The sequence below is a fragment of the Pleurodeles waltl genome, chromosome 11 (assembly GCF_031143425.1).
Source record: "Pleurodeles waltl isolate 20211129_DDA chromosome 11, aPleWal1.hap1.20221129, whole genome shotgun sequence".
NCBI classification, from domain to species: domain Eukaryota; kingdom Metazoa; phylum Chordata; class Amphibia; order Caudata; family Salamandridae; genus Pleurodeles; species Pleurodeles waltl.
In genome coordinates, this window is record NC_090450.1 from 876869832 (window position 1) to 876892325 (window position 22494).

A 22494-nucleotide genomic window follows, 5' to 3' on the forward strand; every position below is an offset into this window, starting at 1 on the left:
GGCTTCTCAAAAACTTAGCTTACAGCCTGTCCATAGCTTACCACTGCTTGGCTTTGTCACTCATTTGCTTGCTGCTTACTCAATGGCTTGCCTTACTTAGCCATCTTCCTCTTGTGTATGTCCCTTTTTTGGTGCATAGATCTGTACAATCCTTCAATGAATGACATGTTTTCCTTCACTGCTCACAGAAACACTTTTCTCTTTTACTTGCATCACTCCATAGGAATATACATGTTTTACTTTGCATGGTACATTACTTTGTCAACTTGTTTCATTCTTTGGGTTATTTCCTCCTTCTGCATTAGTTTTTGCAACTCTATTTTTGTTAACCAGGCTCCACAGGCCATTCCATTACCTGTACGGTTGCTGTTGCTCAATTTATTTGTTATGCTTGTCTGCTTCCCTAGTCTGTATTCTCCAACCTCTACTTTTTTGCAACATTTGCAAATATGTCCTCACATTCCACAAACCACTCACTGTTTTAATATTGCATTTACACACTGTTGTACACAAATCTCTCTCACTTTCCCTTTACTAAAGTTTTCTTCCGTTTCTTATTTTCTACATATTGATTCCTCCACACTGGCCTCTGAATGCCTCTCTGTTCCAGGTCTGCTCCTTCCCACTGATTTGATTTATTTTCAAAGCAAATTTTTATTTTTATTCACTCGTCCTAAATACATTGTCTTTTGTACATTACATTATCTACACTGAAATTGCAACACAAATGATTCAATTTCTCTAATTCTTTTTTATTCTATTTCACATGGAATTCAATTTGTCAAGAAGAAATGAAACATTTATTTTTGATCATGATGGTTTACTAATGTTAACATTTATTATCAGAAAGACTGCTTCAGATTACTAACTCCATACAATTCAAAACGTATCCAGATACAAGGTAAGTAACAAGGCATTCTCTTTCACACTAAATACAATTTTATAAATTCAAAACAATAATACATCGAAAAATAAATTATCTATGACAAACATTTCACCTATGTTGTTTTTATCCTTCCGTCATGGTCAGTCATGTCATAGCTCAGCCTAGTACACTAACCATTTCTCACCTCATATTGTTGGCTCTTAAAGTCAACAATTCAGGTTCCATACCAGTGCTTCAATTCAAGCACATCATGGTGTACTTTACAAGTAGTGAGTCTTCCAAATAGTATGCTTTTTTGTTTTGTTTTTAAAGTCCTTATGCTACATGCATTACCACATACAAATTAGAACTCTTTTCTCTGCTTCCCTTTATTTAGCATCTCCATCACATTAATGCAATGTAAAGTAGTTTGTAAATATTATTCAAATATATAGCATATATTATGATTTCCATTCCTGCATTTTGATTTTGTCTTTACCTATTTTGCAAAATACATAAAGACAAATAGCAAAACTCAAAATAGCAATACATGTGATATCAAATAGAAACTTTTGCAATCATTATGTTGAGAATTTGCATAACAAATTCATCTCTAACGATATCTATATCCATATTACATTACAGCTCTACCATTTCATATTTAATATAACTGTCTCTAAAGATACATTTCACAATGTTACTTAAACTATATATTCCTTTAACTGTATACATAGTTATTTATGATATCATTAACACATTAAAGCATATATCTATTTCCCTTTTTAATACTTTATCTATACTTCTAACAATGTTAGTTCATCATATTTTAATCATATCACAATCAAGTTCTATATTTATTATATAACTTTTATCTATATTTATATCACTGTCTATAACAAATTCTTTATGTATGAAGAGGATAATACAAATTTGAAATGTTTACAAAATTTCAATTTACCAATCACAATATCAGAATATAAAAAAGCTTTGCTATATCTTTCTCCATTTCTCTCTCTAAATTTATATCTATATTATCTATCTCTATTTGTAATTTTTCAGTATATCTTTATGTCTATAAACATCTGTCTTTAGAAATATATGTATGTATCGCAGTGAAAACCTCTACCAAAAGCAATATTAATATCACCATATATCAAAACGTTTCCTATCTTTTAAGCTTTATGTCTATGTTCAGAGTCAGTTCATATGGAAACTAAATCTCATACAATAACATAAGGAGGAAAGGGCATATTTAAGATTTCTTTTTTACATTTCTCAATCTCTTAAAAAAAAGAAAACCTTTAAAACGTATTATACTTCTTTAGGAATTTCCATTTGCTATACGTTACTATACATTCTTAACTTTCATTAAGAAAAGGTATACAAATTTGAATAACTTAAAATATAACTGTTCCTTCCTTTAGAAAAAAGTACAACTCACATAAAAAATATAAAGACACACACACAAATCCTCGTAGCTCATTTCAGTACCCCCTTCCTCGTGGGAGATGTCACGGCAACTGACAGAGAGAAGGAAAATATGGCCATTGCACAAAGCACGAAGGAAAAGCTATACTTCTGGGGGGGAGGGGTATACATATGCACACATATACAGTTACTTTATTACATATGGACAATTCATTTTTGACAATAATACAGACTAACAACTATCAAGGTCCTGAAGCATTTACAGATGTGTCAATAGTCAAAGGGTGCCAACCAAAAAGTATTTTGCCACCTTAAAGAATCAATATAGGCCTTCAAATACTTGTCTCATAGAAGATTTACACTAACTTATACATCTAGGAGATCACCTGTATAAACAATTGCATTCCCTTAATAATGTTTATATGCACCCAGATGATTTACCTTCTTAAGTACAACATATGCTCATTAACACTTATGCAACCTTATTATGGGGGCAGCTTGAAATCTATTGACCCTTTGTACCCAGGCATTAAAACTGCCTCAAACATAAGAGTAAATCTTAATGCAGGGATACTTCTATGTATGAATATATGTACAATTTCAATAAAAAAAAAAAAATAATGCTTATTTTTTTATTCACACAATAAAGATCAGAAAGGAATACCTCATTCCAATGTAACCTTATTCTACAACTAGCCAACAGTATTAAAGTCTGTAATAAACATTATGTAGATTATGAATTAACTCTAGTTAAAATATTTAAAAAATGCAAGCTGCTATGCTAACATACAAAAGTCAAGCAAGGAGTCGCCCACGCCTTCGTCAGCAGCAGAACGGACTACAGCAACGCCCTCTACGTGGGAACAACGTCCAAGCTCCAGAAGAAACACCAGCGCATCCAGTACGGCTCAGCACAACTCATCCTCAACCTCCCTCGCCACAAACACATCCCAGCCCACCTCAGAGACCTCCACTGTCTCCCTGTCAACAAAAGGATCGTCTTCAAACTCCTGATCCACGCTCACAAAGCTCTCCACGACGCCGGACCTGCCAACCTCAAAGAGCGTCTCAACTTCCACATCCCGACACGCCAGCTCTGCTCCGCTCCGCCAACCTCACCCTCGCAACCGTCCCCCGCATCCACCGGACCACAACTGGCGGCAGATCCTTCTCCCACCTTGCTCCCAAAACCTAGAACACCCTCCACGTCAACCTACGTCTGACCTAGGACCTCCCAACCTTCAGGAAGCGCCTCAAGACCTGGCTCTTCGAGCAGTAGCACCCCCCACCCCACCCCAAGTGCCTTGAGACCCTTCTGGGTGAGTAGCGCCCTTAACAAATTACTGATTGATTGATTGATTGAAACGACCAATACAATTAATAAAAAAATATGAAAATTAATGCTGATTCAAAGAGGTTTGTCACATTCAACCTCAGCTATATCTATAGAAATATTCCTGTCAACATCAGGACAGTGCGTGCTCTACGGGCGACGAAAATGCAAAAACTCAGCCTTTATGCAAGAGCATAATTCATGCTTTGTGTTTATATGCAGTTTGTTAACCTTGTGCATTGCAGACTTTAACCTTGAAAAACACTATTATGTTTGCAATAACTATTCAATTGCAAGGTATTGCTGCAGACTTATTGAGTGTGTTAGGGTGTGGTCCCTTTCTAGGACCTTCTAGAAGTTTTCTCTGCAGTATGATGGGTGTGGGCGGGGCCAGACTCTATATAAGGGAGCCAGCCCAGCTCCACGTGCTCACTATTCAGAGGTCCCGGTACAGAGCAGCAGCAATTTCCTGAGCTCCTGTTCCGTGGGCCTACTTTGAAGTTCCAGGCCTGCACGGCATTATCTTGGTGATCCTAGAGCAGGGTGGTAAGACGGTGGTCAGGCTGGGCCCCTGACCCACTCTCAAAAGACTCTTGAATTGTTGGGCCTATTCTTGAAAACTTTCAGACTACGCGAAGCATTGCTTTGATGTTAATCTTGGTGTTCGGATCGGCAAAGGTTTGCGCGATCGTTTAATGACATTTGTATACTTTATTAGAATCAGCTGTGCACGCGATTCATTTCTTGCATGACAACCCTGGTGTTTTGATCGGCAAAGGTTTGCGCGATCGTTTCATGGCATTTGCATACTTTGTGAGAATCGGCTGTGCGCGTGATTCATTTCTTGCATGACAAACCTGGTGTACGGATCGGCAAAGGTTTGCACGATCGTTTCATGGCATTTGCATACTTTGTGAGAATCGGCTGTGCGCGCGATTAATTTTTTGCATGACAAACCTGGTGTACGGATCGGCAAAGGCTTGCGCGATCATTTCATGGCATTTACATATTCTGGTTAGAATCGGCTGTGTGCGCGATTCATTTCTTGCATGACAATCTTGGTGTTCAGATCGGCAAAGGCTTGTGCGATAATTTCAAGACATTTACATATTCCTGTTGGAATCGGCAGAGTACACAATTCATTTCCCTCATGTAAAACTTGATTCCCAGATCAGAAACAGTGTGTGCAATCATGTTATTTAATGTGCACATATTTCTTTTGTGAAGATGACAAATCCTAAATGTGATGTTCTTGTGCATTTTAAGTTCCTAGCACAATTCCAATTGTTTTCCAGAGATGGTTTTCAGACAGCCTTTAGTCCTCATGAAAAAAAAAAAAGGCAGTATTTGTTCTGAAGCTATATTCTAGAAGGTTCTTGTATTTCTAGACATTACCTGACATGTTATGAAAAGTTTTTATGAAACATTGCATTAATCATCCTTGATTTTATTCCAGGTATCCAGAGTTCTTGAGGCCTAGTTAAAATCACTCCTTAGAGTATCCATGGTAACAGTAAGACAATACTAAGAATCATAATCTAGTGACAGTCAATGTGATCCTATTCTGATGTGTTGTTTAACCTTTTGCTTCCTACAGGTCTCCTTCCCAGCTGTTCCCTACCTAATCCCCTTTCCCCCACTTGGACTCTCTTAGACTCTGAGACATTCTAATCAGAGTATTGGAGCTGTCTTGTGGTGGACATGTTGGGAACGTGCGCAGACCCCGAGGATCTGGTGACACTGACAATTCCTTAATAAAATACACTTATAAGACAAACTTTACCAATACCAAACAAATATCCTTATAGTCAGGATATAAATCATTATAAAAACAAACAAATTCTAATTACATCACAAACACCATTCACAAACAATACAACAAAAGCAGTTCATACAAATATTATACACTTTGAAACAGGGTTAAGATGTAATAGGCCAAGAATACAATTTACATAAATGAAAACCTTTCCATGAGGTGTTCATTATTATTCCTCTGCATGCGCTGAATGGCTGGAAGCCGTCCGAAGGTGCGGTAGGTGTGTGCGTCAGACACCTCTCAGCTGTCCTGGCACCCACCCATGAGGGAAGTGCTGGCGCTCCTGCCGTGGGTGGCCCTTATGCACCCCCTAGCAAGGATGACAGCAGAAATGCTTCCTCTACCACCCCTGCCTCCCCCTCATCAATCTGATGATGTCGGTGTGCACTGTGTGCTGATACCATCAAAATCCGCCGGGACCACGCTAGAAGCCCTTTGCTTCTAGAGCAGTCAGAAGAAAGATAGATGTTTCCCTCTGGGTACGGTTTGGGGCCACCAAAGAGGCATCAGGAGAAAGGAAAGACTGTCCTGAGTGCAGTGTCACTAACATCCATAACACCCGATGCCGCAGCAGCACCTGTGGCCCCTTGGTGTGATAGCGACACCGCAAAGTCGATGCATCTCATCTTGACCTGCTAGATTCATCGACCCCAACAGATCGTAAGGAAACGACGCCTTGATAACAATGCCGCATCATCTCCCCTGCAACTGTAAGGAACCAACGCCTCACCTCTCCTGGCAAGCAGCTAGGAACCACTGCTTCACCTACCCGGTAACAGTAAGGAACGGATGCCGCACTGGCTCCAGCGACACCTCACCTCCGCAACTCCGTGCAACATCTTTGTTCCCTCATTTTTCAAAAGAACTGTATCTGGGGTCCCTGTGACTTCATGAACAGCCCGCACTCCCTAGCAAGTGGTATCGGACTGTTGAGAATAACTGTCAAGACGTCATAATAGCCCCAGTTGGAGCTATTCTGTTTCTAAGCGCTTCACTGAGATTTAATCTTTAAAAATTCATATCCTTGCTTGTATATGTTGATTTTTTGTCTTGTTTAAGTCTGATAAATATTGGCTATTTTTCTAAACTGGTGTGGAGTCCTTTTGTAGTGTTTTCACCGTGTGTGTGTGTGTGTGTGTGTGTGTGTGTGTGTGTGTGTGTGTATGTACAAATACTTTACACATTGCCTTTGAGATAAGCCTGACTGCTCGTGCCAAGCTACCAACAGGGTGAGCAGGGGTTATCTTAGCTGTGTGACTCCCTTACCCCGACTATAATGAGGGTCCCTATTTGGACAGGGTGCAAACAGCTGCCAACTGGAGACCCCATTTCTAACATTCAACTTTAACTGTTTGAGGTCAGGTTGCTAAGTGTGCAAACCTGTGTGCATGTTAGACTACAATAAGCACATGGGCGGTGTAGAGTAGATCAGAGTTTGGAACCTTTCAGTGCTGTTCATAAGGTTTACATCTGGTTAATGAAACTGGCTAGCAACCTTCAATGCTTTTGTTGTCTTCAAGGATTGTTCTTAGAGTCAAAGATGATGTTTGTTCAGTTTCAGGAGTGATAGGCAGCCTCCTTATAATGGAACAGGCAAGTGTTCCTAGATTTTAAGTGGTGGAGGATATGGCTAGATTAAAAGATTGACACTCTGCTGATCACATTCCTCTCAAGCCCAAAAAACACAATCCCTCTAAGAGACGTAGAGTTTGTATGAGAAGAGTCATTCGGAAGGAAAGTTGTATGCACTGCACTGTTTGTCCTTCAAAACGTGGTCTGTGTGTGCCCACTTGTTTTAGAATGCATCACACACAGAGTTTCTGGGAGCATTGCCTGGTCTATATCATTTTATATTTTTTTGTTCAGTTTCACCACTAGCATTAGTGTGATGTATTTCGTTAGAACTGTTGTGTTTGTAGTTTTGTATTTACTTACAATTGGTTTGTGTTTTCTTTTTTGTTAAAAAAAAAAAATGTAATGGCAGTGTGCACTGACTGGTAATTGGCTGACAGTGTGGGTGAGCTGGCACTTGGGTGGTGGTATGTGTGAGCTGGTGCTTGGATGGTGGCGTGTATGTAGTGACTTGCTGCTGGTCACTACACACAGTGCTAGCCAAACACCAGCCCACACACACTGTCAGCCGGTGTCATTGCTGTTTCAGGCATGTGGGAGTATGAAAGTGATAGGCCATTGAATGGCACTATCTGTTGATGTGAGTGTTGTAATGTGCTGGGCCCCCGGCTGGCAGCACAAATGGTCCTCTGTGTGTCACATATTGGTTCAGTTGTTTGATCTTTCAGTTATTAACAGTGCATTTTATTTTTGTGAAATCGCTTGTTAATAAACTTTGATCTATTGAACCATCACTCACCCTTGTGCCAAACCCAACCAATATGTTTGTGGTTGTACAGGAATAGTTGTCTTTTCTTTCTTTCTCTGCCAGGGTGTACATTTTCTCTACAGTATCCCATGTTGTGAATGTTGTAATGTGCTGGGCCCACAACTGGCAACCACAACTGGCAATGTGAATGATCTTGTGTGTGTCTGTTAACGCGTTTTTCTCATCCTTCACTGAGGATCTTTGGACCCAGTGTGGAGTGTGGTTAACCATACACAGTCATTTCAAACTGAACAACAAATCTAAACACCATGACCCATGTGACCACGGAAGAAATCTCCAAACAATAAAAACTTTCAAGGCCTTATTTTATAACCACAAAGCCAAAGCCATGTAAATATAGTGTGCAAAATCAAATTGTAAAGGTAAATGAAAACCCTGGGTTGACCAAATCGAAAAAACAAGTGTAATCTACTCAACATAAACACCATTAAACATTCAAGAAGAATAATGTATATCATTAATGGCACAATTAATGACAATTTGAGAACCAGAAATACTTTAACTCAGACTGTGAATCCATTAGTCAAATCGAACTACAGAGATTTAGAAATTAGGACAACATAGGTTGTCCCTACTTCTAACCAAATTAAGACAAACATGTGGGAACGGGCTAACACATGCAAGCAAAAGTCAAAAAGAAAGACAAAAATAATTTGGAAAATCATCTTTCTCAGGCTAAGTTAGACTAACTAGAAAAATAAAATAGACAGGGGTCCGGATGCTAACTTCTATTAAAGCAATGCAGGCCAAGGTAAAATAACATTTGCAATAGAATACACCTCTCCTAGGGTCAGCATTCAATTCAGTTTTTTGCCGCAAAGCATGTAGATCATCAGCAAAGTTTGTTAGAAGCGCCATCAAGGGAAAGTGCAAAACACGAGCTGCACAGGGAACCAATCAGGAAATCATACAAGGGACAAGGAACAGAAGAAGACTCTAAAGGGGACTGACTGAAAACTTACGAAGTCCTTCCCCATCATAAAAGTCATGAATGTCTCTGATTCGACTTTTCAGTGGTTCGACGTCATGCAAAAGGGGCAATATCCAATTAGAATTTGAATTCCAAATAACTTGCAAAATGACAGAAAATTCTCAGGTTTGGTCTGGAGTCATCTTTTTCTTCCGTGTGAATCCAATAGCCAATAACAATTTTGTACATCTCTTGATCCAATGCAAATTCTTCTCAGGGTGTAAGACAATTTCAGTAGTTCCCATCAGAATGTTCATGTTAACAGTATCAACTGCTTTAATGATTTGTCCACAGGGCTAAATGTTCCAGAATCAAGGTCATTGGGAAACAAGTCAACAATGGGACTCTTTACTATTCATGAGAAATAACCTAATGGAAACATTGTTAGAGAAAGAATAATGAATGATTCATCATGTTTACATGACTGCAAATACAAAGTCTTCAGGCCTAGTTATGCTAACACAAGAAATATAATGCATTGATATTGTTATCAATAAAACACACATAATATGCAAACGTATAAATTCAGCATTAATAATATATAAAAATATGTAAAAATATTTTATTAATATTTGTAATCTTTATTAAAGCATTATTTTAGATATGACAGAGAAGTGCATTTATTTTTATACGAGCCCAAACCTTTATACTAATAAATCACCTCGAATGTTATAAATAAAATTTGTTTCACTACTGTTATTATAATGTATAAAATATACTTCAATTTTTTTTTTAATCTTGTTAGCACATTGTCAGTTCTGGTAGGCACCATGATGTCCACCACAAAATTATATGTGAACACTTCTAAAATACGTGTCAGTGCATCTTTTCTGTGAATTAAACTTTTAAAACGTGAATATAAATATCACCTAATGCGGACGTCTGGGTCACTAAAAGCATTACTAAATGTTATGCTCCAACATGTGACACGTAGGAAAGGAGTGTGAATGGCCTATAAAGCAGTTTGTGCCTTGTCCTGGCTTTGCAGCTTGTGAGTCATTGGTTACGTTTTTTGACCTATCAATTATTAAAAGTGCATTTCATTTTTGTGACATCTCTTGTTAATACAATTGTTTCTATTGAACCATCACTTTAACCCCGTGCCAAATAAAACCAGTACGTTTGGATACCAGAAAAGAGAGCTAGCTCACCTTCCAAATTACTATCAACAGCCACAAGATGCAAGCACATTACCAAGCCTCTTACAAGGTTGAAAAACAAAACAATTGCTTCCATTTTATTTTAGATGTCCATGCTTGTGCAATTCAGTGAGGTATAAATTAGTTAATAACAAGCTATAAAAAAAGTAAACTCCAATCCAAATATTAACCCCTTCGCTGCCAGGCCGTTTTTTGGCTATTTGGAGAGTTCGCGCTTAGGCCCTCCTAAATGTTTGTCCACATAAGCTACTCATGCCAGATTTGTGTCTTTTTTCCAAAATCCTAGGGATTCTAGAGGTATCCAGAGTTTGTGGGGGTTCCCCTGAAGGAGACCAAGAATTTAGCCAAAATACAGCAAAACTTTCCTTTAAAAAACAAAATGGGTAAAAAGGGCTGCAGAAGAAGGCTTATGTTTTTTACCCCTGAAAATGGCCTCAACAAAGGTTTTGCAGTGCTAAAATCACCATCTTCCCAGCTATCAGGAACAGGCAGACTTGAATCAGAAAACCACATTTCTCAACACAATTTTGACATTTTACGGGGACATACCCCATTTTTACTATTTTTTGTGCTTTTAGCCTCCTTCCAGTTAGTGACAGAAATGGGTGTGAAACCAATGCCGGAAAGCTAAACACTTCTGAAAAGTAGACAACATTTTGAATTCAGCAAGGGGTCATTTGTGTAGATCCTACAAGGTTTTCCTACGGAAAATAACAGCTGAAATACAAAAACATTGAAATTGAGACGAAAAACAGGCATTTCTCTTCACATTTTACTATGTAACTTTTTCCTGCCAAGTCAGATTTTCAAAAGCAATATATCCTTATGTCTGCTGCACTCTTCTGGTTGTAGGGATATATACGGCGTGTAGGTTAATCAAGAACCCTAGGTACCCTGAGCCAATAAATGAGGTGCATCATGCAATGGGTTTTAATTGTATACCGGGTATAAGGCAATTTATTTGGTAAAATATAAAGAGTCAAAAATAGGTATCTAGGAAACCTTTGTATTTCCAAAATGGGCACTAGATATAGTGTTGAGAAGCAGTGGTTGTTTGCACATCTCCGAATTCCAGGGTCCCCATACCAGCATGTGAATTACATGGCATATCTCAAACAGGCATAATTTCTATACACTGTCTTACATTTAGAAGGAAAAAATGTAGGGAAAGACAAGGGGCACTAACACTTGTTCTTCTATTCTGTGTTCCCCCCAGGTCCCCTGATAAAAATGGTACCTCACTTGAGGGGGTAGGCCTAATACCCGTGACAGGAAACGCAACATGGACACATCACATTTTCCTAAAGAAAACTGACCTGTTTTTTGCAATGTGCCTAGCTGTGGAGTTTGGCCTCTAGCTCAGCCAGCACCTAGGAAAACCTACCAAACCTAGACAGTTCTAAAAACTAGACACCTAGGTGAATTCAGAATGGGGTGATTTGTGGAGCTCTCACCAGGTTATGTTACCCAGAATCCTTTACAAACCTCACAATTTGTCCCAATTAAAAACAAAACACTTTTCCGCACATTTCAGTGCTGAAAAGTTCTGGAATCTAAGAGGAGCCACAAATTTCCTTCCACCCAGCGTTTCCCCAAGCCTTCCGATAACAATGGTACCTCACTTGTGTGGGTAGGTCTAGCGCCTGCAACAGGAGATGCCTCAAAACACAACGTGGACACATCACAATTTCCTAAAGAAAACTGACCTGTTTTTTGAAAAGTGCCTAGCTGTGAATTTTGGCCTCTAGCTCAGCCGGCACCTAGGAAAACCTACCAAATCTGGACATTTCTAAAAACTAGACACCTAGGTGAATTCAGAATGGGGTGACTTGTAGGGCTCTCATCAGGTTCTGTTACCCAGAATCCTTTGCAAACCTCACAATTTGACAAAAACAAAAAAAACTTTTTCTGCATATTTCAGTGATGAAAAGTTCTGGAATCTGATAGGAGCCACAAATTTCCTTCCACCCAGCGTTCCCCCCCAAGCTTTCCGATAAAAATGGTACCTCACTTGTGTGGGTAGGCCAGGTGCCTGAAAAATGGTACCTCACTTGTGTGAGTAGGCCTAGTACCTGCGACAGGAAATGCCCCAAAACACAATGTAGACACATCAAAATGATCTATTACAACTACTGTTTTTTGCTGAGGGGGTGCCTGCGTTTTTGGTCCCAGGTGTGGTGGTCATCTAAGGAAACCTACCAAACCCAGACATTTCTTAAAACTAGACACCCGGAGGTGTCCAGGGAGGTGTGGCTTGCGTGGATCCACCAACATTTTCTTACCCAGACTCCTCTGCAAACCTCAAACATAGCAAAAAATATATTTTTTTTAAATCACATTTTCCACACTTTTCTTTGTAGGATCTCTGTGTCAGCACAGATTTCCTACCACCCAATGTTCCCCTCGGTCTGCAGATAAAAAAATGATAACTCACTTGTGTGGGTGGCTCAGGTACCTGCAACAGAAAAAGGCCAAAAACGTGTAGAGATTGAGGGGATAGTACAGTGAGGTGATGAGCACAATTTTTAATTTTATACATTTTTAGGCTGACTCTGCTTTGGGGACCCACACAGCTTTAAAGCCATGTTACAGTGTATTCACACACCTTTCATACATGACATGCACAAGACCATTCACGCAGCCAGCCGCGGACCCAGCACATTACAACACCCAGATCAACAGACAGTCATTCAAGGGCCCATCACTTTCATACACCCACATGACTGATACAGCAATCACACCAGCTGATGGGAGTGTGTGGACTGGCGTTTGGCTGGCACCGCCATTCACACCGCCAGCCAAGTGCCACTCCACGCACACTGTCAGCCAAGTGCCACTCCACGCACACTGCCAGCCAAGCGCCACTCCACGCACACTGCCAGCAAAGCGCCACTCCACGCACACCGCCAGCAAAGCGCCACTCCACGCACACCGCCAGCAAAGCTCCACTCCACGCACACCGCCAGCAAAGCGCCACTCCACGCACACCGCCAGCAAAGCGCCACTCCACGCACACCGCCAGCAAAGCGCCACTCCACGCACACCGCCAGCAAAGCGCCACTCCACGCAAACCGCCAGCAAAGCGCCACTCCACGCACACCGCCAGCAAAGCGCCACTCCACGCACACTGCCAGCAAAGCGCCACTCCACGCACACTGCCAGCAAAGCGCCACTCTATGCACACCGCCATCACTTTTTTTGTTTTTAAACAACAAAGAAACCACTAACTAATTATAAATAAGTAAAAAACTACAAACACGAAAGCTCTAAGTGAATACATGACAGTAATGCCAACTGTGAATCTGAACATATGAAAATATAAAACGGCAGTTTACGTTTATGGTAGTTCCCAGTAATTCTTCTCCGTGTGATAACTTGTGAAACAACCAGCCACACACAGCCCAGTCTTTGAAGGAGAGTCCGGGCAGTACATCCGGCTCTCCCTCGGATACCTCTTTGGGCACAGACTCGACATTTCTTAGCGGGAAAGTCTTTTTTGGGAATGGGAGAAATCTGATCAGGAAAGTGGCGATCTTTCAATCTAGCCACATCCTCCACCACTGCTACTCTAGGAACTCTTGCTTGTTCCACCACAATAAGGCTCTCCATCACAGACTCCTCAAATTTAACAAATTTCATCTGTGACTCAGGGGAACAATCCTTGAACACAATAAAAGCATTAAAAGTTGCCAAATGAAACAAATGGATGGCCAACTTTTTATACCACATGTAAGACATGCCAAGAGCAGTGCAAGGTTCCAACCTCTGATCTACTCTATCAACACCACCCAGGGGCTTACTGTAGTCCCAAATGCATGCAGGTTTGTGCGCTTCCGCAACCTGACCCCATACAGTCACAGGGGAAGTACTCAAATCATGGATGGTAGTTAGCATGTACACATCCATCCGGTCTACAAATTTCAGAGCTAGCAGCTCATTATTACACAAGGCACTGCACTGTCCCCTCTCAAGTCTTTTACAGACAAGCTCCCTTTGTTAGTCTTTCCGGTTAGAACAGCGTTTGCCACAAGCATCAGTGTCCACTCTGAACAATTCCTTTAACAACCGCACTCCAGTGTAGAAGTTATTTACGTACAAATGGTGACCTTAGTTAAACAGTCGGTTTCCAAGTTCCCACACAATTTTCTCAATAACTCCAAAAGTGGGCGAACAACATTTCCTGTACTACTTTCAGATAGCATATACAATTTAATTCCATACCGTGCACTCTTGCTAAGAATGCACTGCTTAAAAACCAAACGTCCTTTGAACAGGACCAAAAACTCGTCCACACTTATTTCTTTGCCTGGAACATACAGGCCTAATCTTAAATAGACTGGCACAATCAGGGTGATCTTGTGGAAAGGCTAAAGCATTGTCAACAAAATGCAGCATCCGAAGAAGAAGCAAATACCGATTACGAGTCATGGTTGCAGAAAATATAGCCGTTGCTATCAAGGGACTAGTAGACCAATAAGAAGCCAGTGACTGCTTCCCTATCAACCCCATCAATAGAGTCAAACCCAAGAACTTTTTCATCTCTTCCAGATTTGTGGGAATCCACTGGGTAGCTCTAGGATGAGGCCTAAGTCTGGCAGCGTTGTCTTCCAAATACTGCTCCACATACAAATTAGTCTGCTCAACAATCTCTTCCAAATATACATCGTTCATAAACAACTCAAAGAAATTGGCAGGCAAAAAGATTTCCGTATTTACTCAACACCCTGGGAGACCAGTAAAGGCAGGCATCTGTGGCTCCTCCATGTTTGGGGCAACCCAGGTGTCAGGTCTTCCAATGGGAAACCTTTCAGCCCCAGGCTGCTGCACTATTGGCACATCAGTGTCCTCCTCTAAAACAGGCCCTTCATCTGCACTGAGTGGCTTCCTCATCAGAAGATTCCTCTTGGACAGAAAACTTACTGCCAGAATCTCTCACTTCCTCCTCTGCCTCAGCTGCAGAGTCAGTCTCAATCATGGTCAGAAGACGACTCAAAAAGCATGCCAACAACCTGCTGAGCGGTCACTCTGCAGTTAGCCATGATCCATTCTAAGAAGTGTAACTTGACAAATGCACAAACAACAACTAGCACTGTCTAAAAGAAGTAATAAACAAAGTGTGGCTTTATCAAAAGAGTTATGTACTCAAAAACTATACCACTCACTTGCCTGAAAAAGCTAGACTCACCAGCAACTACTCTGCACAGACACCACAATCACAAATGATATCCCACTACAAAGAAAAAAGAAAAGCAAATTAGACATAAGACAGCACAAATATTGTGCACAAATCTAAGGACAATTTCACACACAATCCTGCATTTAATACACCACCTACAAATGTCATTCATGTATGCCAACAATATTCCTTTAGAGTAAATTGTTTTTACTTACCTAAAACATACAACTACGCAAACCGCAGGTCAACCACTGCCAAAACGGCAACAAGCCACAGCATAGGGAGCAAAAGCTTTGAAGTAGAATGAAAAGGAGAAATAAACTGTTATAATCACAAATGCAAATACTTCGCCACTTGACAAACACCCCGCCACCAAACATTTAGAAATGTTCCCTGGTGTCTAATGTTCTCTGCAGATGGGCCTAAAAAAAACTAGGCTGATCTGCCCCTACGGAGGGGCAGAAATGGCCACCAGTACTGTGCTGAATCCCTTGCCCAAGGGTCCGCCACCTACACAAAATAAAAAAATACCTGCCGTCTTAGTGGCTTCTGCCCCCTTTGGGGACAGATGGGCCTAAAAATAATAGGCCGATCTGCCCCTAAGGGGCCACCCCCCACACAAAACACACACACACACACACACACACACACACATGATCCCTGGCACTAAGTGGATTCTGCCCCCAAGGGCCTAAAAAAAAAAAATAGGCCAATCTGCCCCCAAGCAAGGCAGAACAGTGCATTGAGCCCTTTGAGGTTCGACCCTTGTCCAAGGGGGTGCCCCCCAACACAAAAAAAAACAAAGGAAACAACAACAACAAAAATCCCTGGTGTCTTGGTGGCTTCTGCCAAAAAAATAGGCCAATTTGCCCACAAGGGGGGCAGAAATGGCAAATATATTGCCCCCTTGCCCAAGGAGCCACCCTCCCACATGAAAAAAACAAAGCGCAAAACATCCCTAGTGTCGGCGTGGCATCTGCCCCCTCCCCCGGCAGATTAGTTTCCCAAGCTGAATTAAAAGGAAGGGAGTCTCCTGTGCTCTGAGGGAGGGTCAGACAGATAGGAAACTGACCTTCTTGCCAGAGTGTCTCCTTCTCTAAAGAACTGCAAACGTGGGCAACTGGTAAATCTGCAAATGCAAAGGGACTATAACCAAAGGAGTCACTTGAAGCTTTCTGATGGCAAAGATATTTTCTTTTAGAGAGGTACTGTAATGGTGTTCCAAGGTGAGCTGTGGAGTGTGTGGTTTTAATGGAGTGTTATAAAAAATGTTAGTACTGGCTATAAACTGTATATTATTCAAATCTGTATTTGAAAGGCACTTTTTTTTATTTAACCAAAATGTATTTGCGTATTTTGTAGCAGCCTATATTATGATGTAATTGTATTTATAAAGCACTTACTACCCCTGACAAGGCGTCTAATGCATGTTTAAAATAAGGACTTACACATTCACAGTTCTTTCAGGGACCTTGGTACCTCATAGTACTAACAAACATTGGCAAAGCCAATAGGTCTTGTCTATGCAAGAGTTATTGGCTTTGCTAATGTGTTTTAGCCGTTAGCCATGTTATACACCAGAGTGACTGCTGTTCAGCATGGCTAAACGTTAGTGGCATAGTGGTGTGGAGTAGAGTGGCATTGGAGCAGTGGTGTAGAGCCCAGTGGTGCAGAGTACAGTGCAGTGGGGAACAGTGCAGTTGTTTAGAGTGCATTGACGTAGAGTGCAGTGGCATGGAGTGGTGTGGGAAAGAGTAGAGTGGTATAGAGTGGAGTAGAGTAGCATACAATAGAATGGCAGAGAGAGCAGTAGTGTAGAGTGGTGCAGTGGCATAGAGTGCAGAGTAGATTCACGTGGCAGAGAGTGCAGTGGCATAGTGTAGAGTGGTGCAGTGTAGAGTATAGTGCTGTAGAGTGCAGTCGCGTAGAGTGGAGTGATGCACAGTAGAGTGGCATAGAGTGCAGTGTCGTAGAATGCAGTAGTATAGAGTAGATTGGTGTACAGTACAGTGGCAGAGAGTGCAATATTGCAGAGTAGAGTGTCAGTGCAGTGATGTAGAGTAGAGTAGCCCAGAGAGCAGTGACGTAGAGTACAGTGTCAGAGAGTGTAGCAATGCAGAGTTGTGCATTGTTGTGGAGTGCAGAGTAGACCTAATGTGGCATAGAGTGCAGTGGCATAGAGTGGTGCAGAGTGGAGTATTGTAGAGTGGTGCAGTGCAGAATAGAGTATAGTACCTAGAGTGCAGTGATGCACAGTGCAATGGCATAGAATGCAATAGAACAGAGTAGAGTGTAGTGTTGCAGAGTAGAGTGTCAGTGCAGTGGTGTAGAGTGGTACAGAGAACAGTGGCATAGAGTACAGTGGTGCAGAGTAAAGGGCAGTGGCTTACAGTGCAGTTGTTTAGAGTGCAGTGGAATAGAGTGTATTGGTGCAGAATGTAGTAGTACAGAGTAGAGTGGTGTAGAGTACAATGGCGGACAGTGCAGTGTTGCAGAGTAGAGTGTCAGCATGCAGTGGTGTAGAGTGCATTGAACTAGAGTGCAGTGGTCAGAGTGGCATAGAGTGCAGTGCCATAGAATAGATTATTTCAGACTAGTGTGCAGTTGAATAGAGTGGAGAGGTGCAGGGTACAGTGCAGTGGCATAGAATGCAGTGGCACACAGTGCAGTGGCATAAAGTAGATTGTTTCACAGGAGAGTGAAGTGGCTTAGAGTGGAGAGGTGCAGGGTAGAGTGGAGTTGCATAGAGTGGCACAGAGTGTGATGGCATAGAGTAAAGGGTGTAGAGTGCAGAGGTTCAGAGTAGATTAGGGTGACGTACAGTGTATTGATGTAGAGTGCAGGGGCATAGAGTTGAGTGTTACAGAGTAAAGTGTATTAGTTTAGAGTGCAGTGGCATAAAGTGCAGTGTTGCAGAGTGGCATAGAGTGGGGTTGTGCAGACTAGATTGGTGTTGCCTAGACTGGAGTGGTATAGCGTGCAGAGGAGCAGAGAGCTGTGGTGTAGAGAGGTGGAAAGTGCATTGGCATAGAGTAGAGTGGTACACATAGTGTGAAGTAGCAGAGAGTGCAGTGGCATAATGTGGAGTGGTTCAGAATGGAGAAGAGTGCAGTGACATGGAGTGGCATAAAGTGGAGTGATACAGAGTAGGGTGCAGTGGCATGGAGTGGTGCAGAGCAGAGTGGATTGGAGTATGCATGGTGTGGTAACACATTGCCATTACAGACAACACATTTTTGATTGAAATTGGCATTACATTTACACAGAAATACAGTTTTTCAAATCAAACTATACTGTGCACACACAATAATGTGTGAAACTGCCTCACCTAATGCAATGATTTGTTTTAATCATATAAAGGTATTTGTTTCCAGCACAGTTCAGAATTAACAAAAATGTGCTTTATTTGTATTCCTAATATATTCTGAAGTTTATTTAAATGTTGTCATGCAATAGAAAAAACTCTTTCCTAACCCCAGTATCCAGCAAGATTTTAGCATAAATCCTCTCACTTTGAAGTCAGAGAGAGAAAAGTAACACTAAGTTACCCCACCAAAGACAGAGCCTGACATCTGACTTTGAATGCACAGCAAATGTAATGAGGTAAGAACAAGATTTACAGGCCTGTTTACAAAAAGGGAGCACTCGGAAGGATACTGTAGATAAGGTTTTGGCAAGGCAAGGGACGAAGTCAAGCTGCATAGCCTAAAACAAATAAAGCCAGCAAATAGAAAGCAGCAAAATGTGAGTTACAAATGACAAGGCCAATGCCAAGCAATGGGCGGAATGCATTCACAAAGAAGCACTATAAATGTACTTAAAGTGACAGCCGTGGGATACTTTGTGGGGAAAGTCCAGTATTTTAGTCCAGTCCATATCTTGCAAAGGTTTGGCCACATCAATCACCCAGGTAGTATGACGAGAAGACCCGGAGTGGTTTCCATGTTGCAGGAAAGGTCTGTACACCCATTCTATCAGTTTGCCACCAGTTCCTATGGTGTAGAGCTTCTGGCACACCTTTTGTAGGGTTAGTGCTAGGTGGCAGACATAAAAGAGGGCATTTAATGATTATTTAAGGCGGTTGTAAGTAAGGAGTTGACCGGGGTGAAGATGGTAGTCTGCCACAAGGGTTTGGAAATTTAGTAGCTCGCTGCCCAGAAACAAATCCCCCAATTTTAAGATACCTGCAGCATGCCACTGATGGACTTGCTCTGAGCACAGCCGTCCTGTGTGAGTGGGAAGGGTTAGCAAAGGTAGTGCAGGAGCATAGGGTTTCTTCATGTCAGTGAGTTTACAGGTTCTAGCAAGGCAAGGGAAAGCTGTGCATGATGACCCCAGATAGTAAGCCGTAGAATGATCAGTGGGAAACAATGAGCAGTGCATTAAGCCCTCCTTAAAAGTCTTTACTGGTAAACCCCATCTCATACAGGGAGGTGGGCAGAAAGCCAGCGAGCCACTGATTGGACCTGTGCAGCTGAATAATAGCATTCTAAGTCCAGAAGACCTAATCCACCCACAGCCACGGGTAGCTTTAGAGTGGAAAGAACTACTCGACGGCGCCGCAGCAACCAAATCAGAAGTGTGGCATGTATGAAGAAGGAATAAAGGACGAGCAGGGGAAGGTTTGCGAAATAATACTTTCATTGCAGTAGCACACCATCTTCACTATTCACTAGTGCCACGTGGCCCACTACAGAAAGCAGAAGAGAAGGCCAAAAAGCAAACTGGGGTTGGAGGGACCATGACGCTCTGCCGAGATTTCCATCATGCAAATCAGTGCAAGAATGGTAGATATTAATTACTAGGTATCAAAAAGTAACTGGTTCCCAGTTCAATCTGAGATCTAATTGTATACAAAGGGGAAACAGTGCCATATGTTGAGGAAACACGAATTACATTTTGCAATGTTTACATTTTGTTTGTGCAATTTACATCCCAAATATTTTCAAGATTCTACGTGTACTTGACACTCAGGGATAACTCAGATCACTAGTTTGGCGTTCGCTCAATTTCAAAACCATTTGCTCACCCTTCACAAGCACGAACAACGGACCGTTGCACCAGAAGAGTTTGCCAAGGTGGTTCGGTGTTGCTTGTTCAACCACTTGACAGTACCTCTTCTGTTTCTCTCCTGTGTGCAGAGAAAAATCCCCAGGTACCCAATACCTTCTGATAGTCTTGGTGGACCCATCTTGTCTAATTTTAGGAATTGTCCCACCTTGTTCTTTTCTTCCTTATGTATCCAGTTTCTAGCAACAACCCTTTGAATCACTTGCCGTGGATCTCCCATTTGATCTGGATTTCATCCTCCTCTTTTATTATCTTTGATTGGTAGTCAGGGCTCCCATTTCGGAGATAAATGTGGCATCCCAGACATACACTCTAGTGCTGTGAGATTACAGACAAGTTGTGGGTACCTCACATCCTGACATTCATTAGGTGTGAGACTATCGCCCACACCATCTGCCCTGCCTCTTTAAAAAACAAATTAGGTTGAAAGTCCATGGGCGCTTGGGGTAAGCCAGATGTTTTTGTTCAATTTGTTTAAACTAGCATAAGGTTAATTACCTTAATGTTTGCCAAACTGTTTGCCAGGGAGTTTAAAATGTTCAGAAAAATAATCAAAATGTTGCTGTTACTTTCTCTTCAAGAAAGATTGGGTAGATTTGGGTAGGGGTGATGTCCTTGCCGCAGTACTGAAGTGCATTAATTTACTACCGAACAAGGACGTAATGTGACACCTGAATGTAGCATGCCTGGACGCAATCACAAAAAGACCACACTGAATAAATAGTGCAATGTTCTCTCTTGCATGTGTCGGTAAAACTGCTGTTTGTTCTTGAATTTTTGTCCTGAATTTTGAACCTTTGCCCTGAATTTTTGGCCTGAATTGTTTTACAGTCCTGTCTAGAATTTGCATCAATGCCAGGTGGTCATCCTATTACTGAGACAATGTTGAATGTGAATAACGCTTGTGGATGTGGTAACAGTTCAACTTTACACAATGTCTACCATATATTAACAGGTCAATCTGGAACATCAAACACCCAGACCTCAGCAACCGATCAGACTGCCAACTCACCTCCAGATGAATCCTTCAGTGATGAAGAAACTACTGGACATGGAGGACGAACCTGGCCCATTAGGTCTATCCCATCAGGCAGTAACAGAGAGAACTACTGTCACCACAGCAACAACTCCCAGCCCTGGACCTTCAACATCTACAGCAACTTTCTTCCCGCACCTGTGTACCTAGCACAGGTCCCACCATCACATGCCCCACTGTCCTGGATTCTGAGGGACAAAACACCACTCTTGAAACTGAGGGTTCAGAAACCATTGGAGAAGAGCACACTGTGCCAAGGGCACAGACCCGAGGGGGGAGGGTCTGTGGAAGGAATGCTGTGGGCCAACAGAGCCAGGACACTCTGGTAAACCATGACAAGGACACCATCATGCACGTTGTGGGGCTCTATCAAGAGTCTCAAGGAATGATGGGCCAGTAATTGACGGAACTCTACGAGATGAAGCAGATGCAGAGGGACCATTACAGGCACACAGAAGAGCAGTGGGAGGCCCTCAATTGAAACTTAGCCTCCCTCACAGGGGTTCTGAGGGACAGTCTCACATCCCACAGCAGGCCACCACTGACAACATCCACCACTCCCTATGTGGCACCTTCACCTAGCCCAACAACATCTGCAGCACCCACAGGGAGAGAAGCCCTGCCTGGGGACACACCAGTCTCAGACACCACTGCCTCTGCAGGAACTGACCCCCCCCCCCCGCCAACACAGACTGGGACGTCTATGCAAACATTTGGGAGTTTTGGATGGCAAGTCACCCACCACCACCAGCAAAAGCCTAATTCCTGAAATCGTCCTTTGTGTAGGCATTTTACTTCTTGTCAACTATGCCTGAATCACATTTCCTAACTGATGTGAGGAGGACTATGAACTTCTGATGTTGTGGCATCTACCCATAGTATATCATCTACCATGACTTACATGTTAATCTTTTGGTTAACACCCTTTGGCACTTATCTATTAAAATATTTTTGTACACACAAATAAATGTTAGTCACCAAAACCAAAGTGTCTCATGCCTGTAACTGCAAATTTCTATTGTACAGGCACACAAATGCATGATTTGCACTATGTGAGTACTGCACATATGTCTAAGAGGGTAATGTGGCAGGCATGCAGTGTGTATGACATGACTGCTGCCAGGCCACAACAGGCATGCAAGACAATTGTTAACACCGTTTAGGAATCAGAATACCTCTTATTAAATCCACTACATGTTAGGATCATAGGAGATGGCACCTGATAAGACACGTTGTGGA